Genomic DNA, 13605 nt, shown 5'->3' with positions numbered 1-13605 from the left:
ACTGCGGCGACCTAATCTGCGAGTTTAGAAGAACGTGTTCTCTTGTTTTCGCTCCGCACTGTTCCGGCTGCCTGGACATTGATGTGGGGTTTTTTCCCCAATGCTGAAACACTTCCGCCGGATGTAAGCTTCCTTGCCTCCTCCGCCCATTGGTCGCATCCCCCTCTCGCGCGGTTTAGCGTCTGGTTACTTTGCCCGTCGCTCAAGTTAAAGGTTCTGGGAAGTTTCTCTCCGTTCAATGCACTGCGCAGTGGAGCGTTCCGTCACGCGATGTTGCGGTCAGCAGCGAGGTGGAGGTTTTTGTATTGCTTTGTAACACCGTGGGTGGGATACGCACAGTAATACAAGTGCTATCAGCCGCCATACATTAACCTCTCCACTGCAGAGCCTCGCCTTCCAGTCGGTAACTTGGTTCATATTCAGCGGTATTACCAACATTAGACTTAAAGTTCCATTTAACGTTTATTTTGGGGGTTTTTTAACCATTCGTTGTCTGCGAGCGCACAGGAATCGCATGATGGTAGAGATAAACTCTCTTCCCAGACTAGTCTTATCATGGAGAAAGCAACACACACGGTTACCGGGAGATGTGGATGGAATCCGGACCGATCTACTTAAACTGAATGCAACAGGAGTGGTGCCAAGCTCACTTTTGGGGAAGGAACAACACTGTTCGTTGAACCGAGTAAGTATTTAACCTTCAACACACCCGTCTGTTATTTAATGAAAGTGGGACCACGCAGCATCATCGATCGGGTATTTGACCAGTCGTACTTGTTTGGATGAAGAAGAGTTGAGCACGGGAGTGGGGGTTGGGAGGTATCGCCGGGGAGCCGAGTACATCGTCCCAGTCTCCTGGTTACCGAGTCAAGTTGGTTCGGTGAATGTCGTGGGATGTTTTCTAATGCAGGTCTTCAACTACATTTACATGTACAGTCGAGTGACGTTTGACCAACAAGTAAACTAAAGCATGGATGGCAATTTAGAAATACATCCCAAACGCCCAATTCATGAAACAGCAGATTGCCCGTAGTCCCTTCCACCTTCTTCCAAGCCGTTGCATAGCATTGCAGTTATTAACCCGTCAAGAACCGGGCTGCCCTCTCTGCATATGATACATTGGCAACAGTAAACTGAAGGTGATCAGAGCAAACCCTGGAGACGCAAGGAGCTGTAACTGTTGAAGTTTTGAGCAAAACGCAAAGTGCTAGGGTAATTCGGCCAGTCAGGTAGTATCAGTAGACAGACTACGGTTCGGGTCGGGACCCTCATTCGGTCAGCCTGAACGTTTTTGTTTCTGGTCTGCTCTCGTTGGATCAAATGCACAAAGAAATGGCATTTAAACATGTTGCTTCTAATGAAGTTGAAAATTGTGGGTGATTGTTTAATGCAAGTTGTCTCGAAGTCCTACTGAATACTAAAATCCGACAATGTTGGGCACCAGTTCACAAATTATCGTTCTGGTTCTGCAAATTTGTCTTTTTTTACAGTAGTTTGCTTGCTACAGTGATGCATTATTCAGTTAGAAACATAGAAACATAGAAATTAGGTGCAGGAGTAGGCCATTTGGCCCTTCGAGCCTGCACCGCCATTCAATATGATCATAGCTGATCATCCAACTCAGTATCCCGTACCTGCCTTCTCTCCATACCCCCTGATCCCCTTAGCCACAAGGGCCACATCTAACTCCCTCTTAAATATAGCCAATGAACTGGCCTCAACTACCCTCTGTGGCAGTGAGTTCCAGAGATTCACCACTCTCTGTGTGGAAAAAGTTCTTCTCATCTCGGTTTTAAAGGATTTCCCCCTTATCCTTAAGCTGTGACCCCTTGTCCTGGACTTCCCCAACATCGGGAACAATCTTCCTGCATCTAGCCTGTCCAACCCCTTAAGAATTTTGTAAGTTTCTATAAGATCCCCTCTCAATCTCCTAAATTCTAGAGAGTATAAACCAAGACTTTAAGAATTCATACTGAAATGTGGGGATTGCTTTTGCAAAATACGACACTGCCTCGCACAATCTTCCTTGAACGTAGCTGCTTCGCTCAGAACCATAATTATAGGACTAGGATGTCCCTAGTTCCACTGACAAGTGCGAGGTTTATGGAAGGTTGAGGTATTTCATTGGAAAGAAACTACCATAGAAACATAGAAACGTAGAAAATAGGTGCAGGAGTAGGCCATTCGGCCCTTCGATCCTGCACCGCCATTCAATATGATCATGGCTGATCATCCAACTGAGTATCCTGTACCTGCCTTCTCTCCATACCCCCTGATCCCTTTAGCCGCAAGGGCCACATCTAACTCCCTCTTAAATATAGCCAATGAACTGGCCTCAACTACATTCTGTGGCAGAGAATTCCAGATATTCACCACTCTCTGAGTGAAAAATGTTTTTCTCATCTCAGTCCTAAAAGATTTCCCCTTTATCCTTAAACTGTGACCCCTTGTTCTGGACTTCCACAACATCGGGAATAATCTTCCTGCATCTAGCCTGTGCAACCCCTTAAGAAGTTTCTATAAGATCCCCCCTCAATCTCCTAAACCGCTTTCCAACAGCTTTCATAGAAACGTAGAAACATAGAAATTAGGTGCAGGAGTAGGCCATTCGGCCCTTCGAGCCTGCACCGCCATTCAATATGATCATGGCAGATCATCCAACTCAGTATCTCTCCATACCCCCTGATCCCTTTAGCCACAAGGGCCACATCTAACTCTCTCTTAAATATAGCCAATGAACTGTGGCCTCCACTACCCTCTGTGGCAGAGAGTTCCAGAGATTCACCACTCTCACCACATCACCATTTTCCCTTTGATATCCATGCTGATTCGTCTCTGAATTGTGATGTATGTAGCGAATGAAAACTAATCGCTTATATTGACCTTTCCTGCTATGATCTTCATACATTGTTTCATATTGGATGCAACGTGGCTCTGGGGCCTTCATGACACTGGCGTTATGAGTCTCTGCTTTGGAATAGGTTTTGTGGTGGGGGTTTAATGTAGTGCAAAGAGAAAAATTAACATTCGGCGCTGGGACTGAACTCAAGGTGCAACCAAGTGAGTAAATCAATATCAATTTCACCCTACAAACAGCTTGCAATGTTGACCGTAACATCGTTACTTGTTGTGTCATTCATTGTCCTTTACCTCTCCACATCATCGTCCCTATCTCTCCTATCCCTTATCCCCTAACCAGTCTGATAAAGGGTCTCGACCCGAAACGCCACCCGTTCCTTCTCTCCAGAGATGCTGCCTGTCCCGCTGAGTTGCATAGAAACATGGAAACATAGAAAACAGGTGCAGGGGTAGGCCATTCGGCCCTTCGAGCCTGCGCCGCCATTCAATGTGATCGTGGCTGATCATCCAACTCAGTATCATGTACCTGCCTTCTCTCCATGCCCCCTGATCCCCTTAGACACAAGGGCCACATCTAACTCCCTCTTAAATGTATGTTGGCGTGGACATGGTGATCAAAAGGCCTGATTTCTGCAATAGAATCGTACCTGCCTTCTCTCCATACCCTCTGATCCCCTTGGCCACAAGGGCCACATCTAACTCCCTCTTAAATATAGCCAATGAACTGGCCTCAACTACCCTATGTGGCAGAGAGTTCCAGAGATTCACCACTCTCTGTGTGAAAAAATGATTCCCTAAAGCAACGTATTCACTCTCATGTACCCCTCGTGTGCCGGGTGGTACATGAAGCATGCGAAAGTTAAAGGGCATGTGGCGGGGGGGGGTATAGAACTGGCCTCAACTACCTTCTGTGGCAGAGAATTCCACAGATTCACCACTCTCTGTGTACAAAATGTTTTTCTAATCTCGGTCCTAAAAGATTTCCCCCCTTATCCTTACTCCAGCATTTTGTATCTATCTTCAATTTCACTGCAATTAATGTACTTGTGCGTGTTCCCCTATTGAGAGAGGAGAAACATTGTTCGTAGGGCATCATGGAAGATTTATTTTGCTCATCACAGAAATGGTATACAGAGGAAGGATCGCATTAAACTAAGACCTTACGTCTAGGTCCAACTGTTACCCACTTGATTCCATTGGCCTTTACTCCATCTACCGCTTCCACAATCTAAGACCCATGACCTTCCAACAGCTATTCATTGCCCTTGTTAAAAATCTCCATTCCCATCCCCTTGGTAAAATCTCGCCAGCTCCCAGTCAATGGCTCTCCCATGCGTCCTGCAATGTTCAGAAGCATTTTCGGTCCATGGAATCACTTTTGACTCGGACTAATCCCATCACCCCCCCCCCCCCCCCCCCCCCCCCCCCCCCCTCCCACATGCCCTTTAACCTTCGCATGCTTCATGTACCACCCGGTACACCAGGGGTACATGAGAGTGAATACGTTGCTTTAGCGAATCATTGCAGAGCACAGATATCAGGCCTTCTGATCACCATGTCCACGCCAACATTTTTGCTGTGTGTACATCCCATTTTCCCGCCATTTGCCCGCCATAGCACCGCGTCCTTCTACGCCCTGTCCTTTCAAATGCCTACCCTGCAATAGACACGCACGAGAGGCATAAGTGGTGAATGCACCTGATTCTCCCACCTCCTCTGGCTTCGTGTTCCAGATATAAACCATCCTCTATCTCTAAAAGAAACTTACACCCCCTTCATATCTCCTTACTCTCACATTAAATCGATACCGCGGAGAATTCTACAGAGATCCGACTCTGTGGAATTCTCTGCCACAGAAGGCAGTGGAGCCCAATTTGCTGGATGTTTTCAAGAGATAGATTTATTTCTTAAGGCTAACGGAATCAGGGGATATGGGGAAAAAACAGGAACTGATTTTGGATGATCAGCCATGAGCATATTGATTGGCGGTGCTGACTCGAAGGGCCCAATGGCCTACTCCTGCATCTATTTTATTTTTTTCTATGTTTGTATTGCCTCTTTCTTGATACTCTTACATGGGTAAAATTCTCCCAGAGTCTCAATATTCGACCAAGAATCATGTGTTCCCGATGTTGGGTGAGTGCAGAACCGAGGGGCACAGTTTAAGAATAAGGGGTAAGCCATTGAGAACGGAGATGAGGAAAAACGTTTTCACCCAGAGAGTTGTGAATCTGTGGAATTCTCTAACTGAGAAGGCAATGGAGGCCGATTATCTGAATGCTTTCAAGAGAGTCAGATAGAGCTTTTAAAGATAGCGGAGTCAAAGGATATGGGGAGAAGGCGGGAACGGGGTACTGATTGTGGATGATCAGCCATGATTAAGGCAAGGCAAGGCAAGGCAACTTTATTTATATAGCACATTTCATACACGAGGCAGACTCAAAGTGCTTCACATAAAAACATGTCATACAATAAAATGAAATAATAAAATGAAATAAAATAGAACTAAAAGAAAAGAAAAGCAAAATTAAAAATGCATTATAAAAAGGGCAAAAGTTAAGAGTGCAATGTAGTTAAGATTTAGCTGAAAGCTAAAGTAAACATAAAAGTTTTCAGCCTTGTTTTAAAAGTGGTCAAAGTTGAGGCAAGTCTTAAATCTTCAGGAAGTTTATTCCAGCTATTTGCTGCATAGTAACTAAATCCTGCTTTCCCATGTTTTGTATTTACTCTGGGAATCACTAACAGATTGGTCTCAGAAGATCTTAGCGGTCTAGAAGTGATCACAGTGAATGGCGGTGCTGGCTCCAATGGCCAAATGGCTTTGTCTAGTGTCTATTGTCTATCTGTGCATGGAATTACTGCATGGAACACAACCAAGCCGACCTTTCCTGATACCCAAACTATTCGAATACAGGTAAAAGCCTGTGAAATGCTCAATCTTTCAGGGAAACCAATCTATCAGCGTTATTTCCCTGCTTCTCTTTCTATTGTAGCAAAAAATCAATGGCTGCTGACATTTATACTGACGCTCTTCAGAAATGGAAACCTGAATGGTCTACGAGACCATGGTGGGAAATTGGGACTAGCTCTGATGTGGCATCTCGGTCGTTATGGGGCCTAAGGACCTGTTTCCACGCTTTAGGATTCTAACTTCTGAATCAGAATGCTCTAAATCTTCAATACAAATCTCGCCTATCGTCATTTGGGATGAAGTTCATCAACGTGGTCACTAAAACATATCCATATTGCCAACGATAGTGCAATGCAATAGACGCGACACGTTTGCTTATTCACGCTCATTTCGTCCTTTGGGCTGGCTTCATAAGAGGTCGTAAGTGAATCATTCACTGGAGTTTAGAAGGATGGGGGGGGGGTCTTATAGAAACATATAAAATTATAAAAGGACTGGACAATCTAGATGCAGGAACAATGTTCCCAATGTTGGGCGAGTCCAGAACCAGGGGCCACAGCCTTAGAATAAAGGGGAGGTAATTTAAGACTGAGGTGAGAAAAAACCGTTTTCGCCCAGAGAGTTGTGAATTTATGGAATTCCCTGCCACAGAGAGCAGTGAGGCCAATTCACTGGATGGATTTAAGCGAGAGTTAGATAGAGCTCTAGGGGCTAGTGGAATCAAGGGATATGGGGAGAAGGCAGGCACGGGTTATCGATAGGCGACGATCAGCCATGATCACAATGAATGGCGGTGCTGGCTCGAAGCGCCGAATGGCCTCCTTCTGCACCTATATTCTATGTTCCTATGTTTCTATGTGGACTCGGTGGGCTGAAGGGCCTGTTTCCAAAAAAAGTATATTTCAATTAGTCAATGTAGTTGTGTTTAGTTGGACAGTGTCAGGGTGTAACATTCATCGTGGAGGTTACAATACACAGCAGAGGAGATACTTTGTTTAATGGCTGGTAGCCGGGCCCATTAATCCCATTTCAAGTTAATGTGTGGGCCATTAACACTGTGTCGAGCTAAGCTGATCTTCGCCGGCGGCACAAAGCTGACAGTTCTGCCAAGTAAGTGAGTTTAGCTTCCTTCAGGTCTGTGTCGTTTTCTGCTCTGTGATGTATTTTGCTTGTGGTCAGAGAAGAAGGGGGCGATCGCACAGCCGTCGTGGAACGTTAAACAGATGCTAGAATCCTGGGTTACAGTGAGAAAATGTGGCAGCAACAGGTACGAGTTCTGCATTAGCTTCCTGACAAGCGACCTATGATTGTATTCAGTCATCGAACAGGGAACGTGGAAGGGTACAGTAATGGAGCAGGCCGTTCGGCCCACAATGTCCGCGCCGCACATAATGCCATGTTCAACTAACCCACTCTCCCTGAACCTGATCAATGCCCCTCCATGTCCTGCTGATCCATTTACCTATGCAGCCTCGTATATAGAAAGCATAGAAACATAGAAAATAGGTGCAGGAGTAGGCAATTCGGCCCTTCGAGCCTGCACCGCCATTCAATATGATCATGGCTGATCATCCAACTCAGTATCTCGTACCTGCCTTCTCTCCATACCCCGTGATCCCCTTAGCCACAAGGGCCACATCTAACTCCCTCTTAAATATAGCCAATGAACTACCTTCTGTGGCAGAGAATTCCAGAGAATCACCACTCTCTGTGTGAAAATTGCCACTATCGTTTCTGCTCCTCTGACAGTGAATCCCAGGAAACCAGCAATATTGGTGTAAAAAAGCAGCTGCCCACATCTCCTTTAAATGTAGCCCCTCTCACCTTAAAGCTGTGCCTTCGGTTCAGGAGACTCGCTCAACTCTTAATTCGTGCCTTAGGTTCACAGAGCCAGTGTGTCACCGCGCGGTAACAGTACAAATAGGTAGCCCATTCTCAGAGCAGACACACTCAACGCACACTAGTATGCACACTAAGGGTACACTAATTTTCCCCATCCAGGCAAGGGGACAGTACTCCACCCATACGTGTGTGCTAAAGGGTACAAGACCAGACGGCTCTTGATTTAGCAATAACTTGATGTCAATAAATTCCCGCTCTGCTTGTTGTCAGGTAGATGCTAATTCAATCTAAACGACAAGGTGAGCATTAGGCTTAAGATAGTAGATCACTGTAAGGTGTCGTGGCTGGAGAGGGCAAAGGCACAGAGATGGGTTGCAGTCATAAGTCATAGCAGAATTAGATCCTTAAGCCCATCAAATCTACTCCACCATTCATTCTAATGGCTGATCTATCTCTTTCTGCTAACCCCATTCTGCTGTTTTCTCCCTATAACCCCTAATTAATCAAGAATCTATCTATCTATGCCTTCAATATGCCCATTGACTTGGCCTCCACATGCTACGGTTGCAAAGAATTCCACAGATTCACGGCGCTCTGCCGAAAGGCATTCCTCCTCAACTTCCCAAAGGAATGCCTTTAATTCTGAGACCATGACCTCCAGTCCCAGACTCTCCCATTAGTGGAAATATCGGTCAAATCTGTGGAAAGGGTTGCAAGTTAATGTTACAGTTCTCAGGCTCTTCGCTAGGCCCAGACACTGCCTGTTCTGCTAACTGCTTCGAGAAAGATTCAATCCAGAGCAAACAACAGTATTCATAAAGCGGCTACAGGAACATAAGGTTCACACGTGGAACGGGAGCTATGGCAGTTGGTTCATAAAGCAAGTGGGTTGTTGGGATTCCCGTGGTGTGTAAAAACATGGACGTTGTGTTGCTCTTACAAATGATTACTTAGGCCATCGTGAAGTCTCAGAGCCATTCAGCACAGCCTCATTCACGCTAGACCCACTTCGACAGAGCTGACAGATGCATTATGAGGGGCAGTGATAGGGTGGATAATTAGGACCTTTCCCCGGGATGGAAACATCAAATGACAGAGGATACAAATGTAAGGTACAAAGTTTAAAGGGAGTACAGGGAAGGTTCACCAGACTGATTCCTGGGATGTCAGGACTTTCATATGAAGAAAGACTGGATAGACTCGGCTTGTACTCACTAGAATTTAGAAGATTGACGGGGGATCTTATAGAAACTTACAAAATTCCTAAGGGGTTGGACAGGCTAGATGCAGGAAGATTGTTCCCGATGTTGGGGAAGTCCAGAACAAGGGGTCACAGTTTAAGGATAAGGGGGAAGTATTTTAGGACCGAGATGAGAAAAACATTTTGCTGAATTGGAAAACAGTCCTGGGATATAGTAATGTTTGCACCAGAACTCGTCTCAACGCCTCCAATTTGCGAGGCGCTCCCTCTCCGCACCTTGACCCAGAGTAGACCAGAGAATGCTCCACAATATTTGTGCATTATCACTTTCGAATATCTGTCGGCCCACATTGTCGACGAGGAATATGATGCTAGGTTAAAGTAATCTCGGCCTGCACGTGATCCATATTCCACCATTCCCTGTATATCACATTGCCTATCTAAGAGTCTCAAGCACCACTATCGTATCTGCCTCCTCCGTGACCGCTTGCAGAGAATTCAACGCATCCACCACTCGCTCAGTTTATAAAACGTTACCCGCTCATTCCCTTTCAGTTTGGCCCCTCTCACCTTCGAGCTGTGCCTTCTAGCCTTTGTCATTTCCACCCTGGGGAAAACTGCTTCTGACTGTCAACCTGTTCGCGCCGCTCATAATTGTTTGTTAAAACCTATCGGCCTTCATCCGATACATCTCCAGTGAAATCAACGTTCATGCAAACCATCACCTGTGGACCAGGGCAACATCCCAGCGTGTGACACTCGTAAACATAGAAACATAGACGATAGGTGCAGGAGGAGGCCATTCGGTCCTTCGAGTCAGCACCGCCATTCATTGTGATCATGGCTGATCATCCCCTATCAATAACCCGTGCCTGCCTTCTCCCCATATCCCTTGACTCCACTAGCCCCTAGAGCTCTATCTAACTCTCTCTTGAATCCATCCAGTGACTTGGCCTCCACTGTGCCCTCTGCGGCAGGGAATTCCACAAATTCACAACTCTCTGGGTGAAAACGTTTTTTTTCTCACCTCAGTCTTAAATGACCACCCCTTTATTCTAAGACTGTGTGTGGCCCCTGGTTCTGGACTCGCCCAACATTGGGAAGATTTTTTCCTGCATCCAGCTTGTCCAGTCCTTTTATAATTTTATATGTTGCTATAAGATCCTCGTGATGCAAATTCCTACAAGGTCTACACTGTCATGCCTCAACCCATCTCTTCTCCACCACCACCCGCCGAGTATGGACTGCATGTACATGTCATTGTTTAGCTGACGGGGCAGTGATACCCTCGGAACAAAGGAGCTACTCTGCCACGGTAGAAAGGAGAAGATGGCGGAGGAAGGGCAATATATTCGATTAGAAAGGAGATGAGGAGGAATGTATTTAGTCCAAAGGTGGTGAATCTGTGGTATTCCTTGCCGCAGACGGCTATCGAGGTCCAGGCAATGGATAGTTTTAAAAATGTATATTGACAGATTCTTAATGATTGAGGGTGTCAAGGGTTTTGGGGTAAACGCAGGAGAATTGGGTTGAATGGTATGTTAGCTTTCATAGCGAAAGGATTTGTGTATAGGAGCAGGGAGGTTCTACTGCAGTTGTACGGGGTCTTGGTGAGACCACACCTGGAGTATTGCGTACAGTTTTGGTCTCCAAATCTGAGTAAGGCCATTATTGCCATAGAGGGAGTGCAGAGAAGGTTCACCAGACTGATTCCTGGGATGTCAGGACTGTCTTATGAAGAAAGACTGGATAGACTTGGTTTATACTCTCTAGAATTTAGGAGATTGAGAGGGGATCTTATAGAAACTTACAACATTCTTAAGGGGATGGACAGGCTAGATGCAGGAAGATTGCTCCCGATGTTTGGGAAGTCCAGGACAAGGGGTCACAGCTTAAGGATAAGGGGGAAATCCTTTAAAACCGAGATGAGGAGAACTTTTTTCACACAGAGAGTGGTGAATCTCTGGAACTCTCTGCCACAGAGGGTAGTTGAGGCCAGTTCATTGGCTATATTTAAGAGGGAGTTAGATGTGGCCCTTGTGGCTAAGGGGATCAGAGGGTATGGAGAGAAGGCAGGTACGGGATACTGAGTTGGATGATCAGCCATGATCATATTGAATGGCGGTGCAGGCTCGAAGGGCCGAATGGCCTACTCCTGCACCTAATTTCTATGTTTCTATGTTTCTATGTTTCTATGAGAGGGGAATAGATCAGCCACGATAGAATGGCGGACCCAATTGATGGCCCGAATGGCCTAAGTCCACTCCAAGAACTGATGAGCATGAATCGCTGTCGCTTTCCAAGTAAATGGAGTGCACGTCAATGTGCACTCAAAATGAATTGCTCAGCAAACCTTTAAGAAGGAACTGCAGATGCTGGAAAATTGATGGTACACAAAAAATGCTGGAGAAAGTCAGCGGGTGCAGCCGCGTCTAAAGATGCTGCTGCACCCGCTGAGTTTCTCCAGCATTTTTGTGTACGCTCAGCAAACGTTGATGGGCCTGCTCGTGTGGGAATATATGTATTTGTAGCACCTGGTACCACAGTGTTTCGTAAGCTTGTCTTTGGTGGCGGAACTACCCTCACCGTGGAACCAAGTAAGTCATCACCTCCCCCCCTCTCTTCACATGTATGTATTTAACAGCCTCGTGTGCTAGAAGGAAATAGGTCCTTGCCTGCTCAACCTCCCCTGTAGCTCAGCCACTCGAGTCTCGTAAATATTCACTGTACTCCTTCCAGTTTCATGACATCAATTCCAAAGTTCCCCAGCGTTTTAATTGAAGCTTTCTGCACGTTGAATGTCACTCAATAAGTTGGCTTCACTGCAGCTTGCCACATTTACTCCTTGAAGGCCGCTTAACAGCCCCAAAGCGGGAGAGACACGGGTTCGAGCCGATCTCCTGGCGGTGCTCTCTGGGTTGAGTAATGCCCCTGTCCCACTTAGGAAACGTGAACGGAATCCTCCGGAGACTTTGTGCCCCTCCCAAGGTTTCCGTGCGGTTCCCGGAGGTTTTCGTCAGTCTCCCTACCTGCTTCCACTACCTGCAACCTCCGGCAACCACCTGCAACCTCTGGGAACCTTGGGTGGGGCGCAAAGTCTCCAGAGGTTTCCGTTCAGGTTTCCTAAGTGGGACAGGGGCATTAGTCAACCCAGAGAGTGACTCCAAGGATGGACATATTTCCTTGGAGCACTCGAGGCTGAGGGATGATCTTGTAGAAGAAACTAAAAGTATGTGGGAATCGATAGTCTGGGTTTACAGAGCCTTTTCCCTGGGCAGAAAAATTAAGAACTAGATGGTCTGGGATTAAGGAGAGAGGGGAACGTGTAATTGGAACTTGAGGAACAACGGTTTCAGACCGAGGTTGGTGGATATATACAATAAGCTTTGCAGATGAAGTGGCTTGTGCCTGGGACAAGATCAATGTATAAAATACATGTTACATGTTAAGACAAGTAAACGCTTTTACATAGAAACATAGAAACATAGAAATTAGGTGCAGGAGTAGAGGCCATTCGGCCCTTCGAGCCTGCACCGCCATTCAATATGATCATGGCCGATCATCCAATTCAGTATCCTGTACCTGCCTTCTCTCCATAACCTCTGATCCCCATAGCCACAAGGGCCACATCTAACTCCCTCTTAAATATAGCCAATGAACTGGCCTCGACTACCCTCTGTGGCAGAGAGTTCCAGAGATTCACCACTCTCTGTGTGAAAAAAAGTTCTTCTCATCTCAGTTTTAAAGTATTTCCCCCTTATCCTTAAGCTGTGACCCCTTGTCCTGGACATCCCCAACATCGGGAACAATCTTCCTGCATCTAGCCTGTCCAACCCCTTAAGAATTTTGTAAGTTTCTATAAGATCCCCTCTCAATCTCCTAAATTCTAGAGAGTATAAACCAAGTATATCCAGTCTTTCTTCATAAGACAGTCCTGACATCCCAGGAATCAGTCTGGTGAACATTCTCTGCACTCCCTCTATGGCAAGAATGTCCTTCCTCAGGTTTGGAGACCAAAACTGTACGCAATACTCCAGGTGTGGTCTCACCAAGACCCTGTACAACTGCAGTAGAACCTCGCTGCTCCTATACTCAAATCCTTTTGCTATGAAAGGTAACATACCATTCGCTTTCTTCACTGCCTGCTGCACCTTCATGCCTACTTTCAATGACTGGTGTACCATGACACCCAGGTCTCGCTGCATCTCCCCTTTTCCTAGTCGGCCACCGACTTTTACATGAAGTGGGAGAATGGAGAGCCAGGTGGCATGTTTAAGATGAATGGCGAAAGAAGATCTAATTGGAACCTGAGGGGCACCTCATTTACACGGACGGTGGCAGGCACAAGGAACGAGCTGCCGGAGTTAGTTGAGGCAGGCACTATCGCAACGTGTACGGAACATTTCGGGAGGCAGGTGGATAGCAACGATTTACAGGGATTTGGGCCAAACCTCAGACAGGTGGGACTAGTGTAGATTGAATATGTTGGTCGGTGGGGGCAAGTTGAGCCGAAGGGCCTGTTTCCACATTGCATAACTCTATGGCGCTACGACATTTGAGCAGGAATGTGGATAGCAAAATATTGATGGGCCGAATGGCCTAAATCCACTCCAAGAACATATGAGCATGAATGAATGAATGATATCTTTATTTCGAACGATTAAAAAAAAAGAAGAAAAGAAAAGATAAAAATGTATAAATAGAATGAAAATTATATATATACATATATATATATATATACATAAATACATACACACATACATACATATACATGTACATATATATATAACAT

General features: G+C 45.9%; 1 long non-coding RNA gene across 2 annotated transcripts in view; it reads left to right on the top strand.

The window, feature by feature from the left end:
* Positions 1–328: 328 nt before the first annotated feature.
* The window catches only part of LOC129716148 (uncharacterized), a 32295-nt gene continuing 19018 nt past the window's right edge, over positions 329–13605 (top strand). Inside the window, exon 1 of one of the 2 annotated variants that reach the window (XR_008726594.1) lies at positions 329–685. This is a non-coding gene — a long non-coding RNA (uncharacterized LOC129716148). Of the gene's footprint in view, positions 686–2895; positions 3061–13605 lie in introns of those variants that run through there. The other variant, XR_008726596.1, reaches the window with a different exon arrangement.

This window comes from Leucoraja erinacea, unplaced genomic scaffold (assembly GCF_028641065.1).
Source record: "Leucoraja erinacea ecotype New England unplaced genomic scaffold, Leri_hhj_1 Leri_174S, whole genome shotgun sequence".
Lineage (NCBI taxonomy): Eukaryota > Metazoa > Chordata > Chondrichthyes > Rajiformes > Rajidae > Leucoraja > Leucoraja erinaceus.
This window is presented reverse-complemented; position numbering and strand designations above follow the sequence as displayed.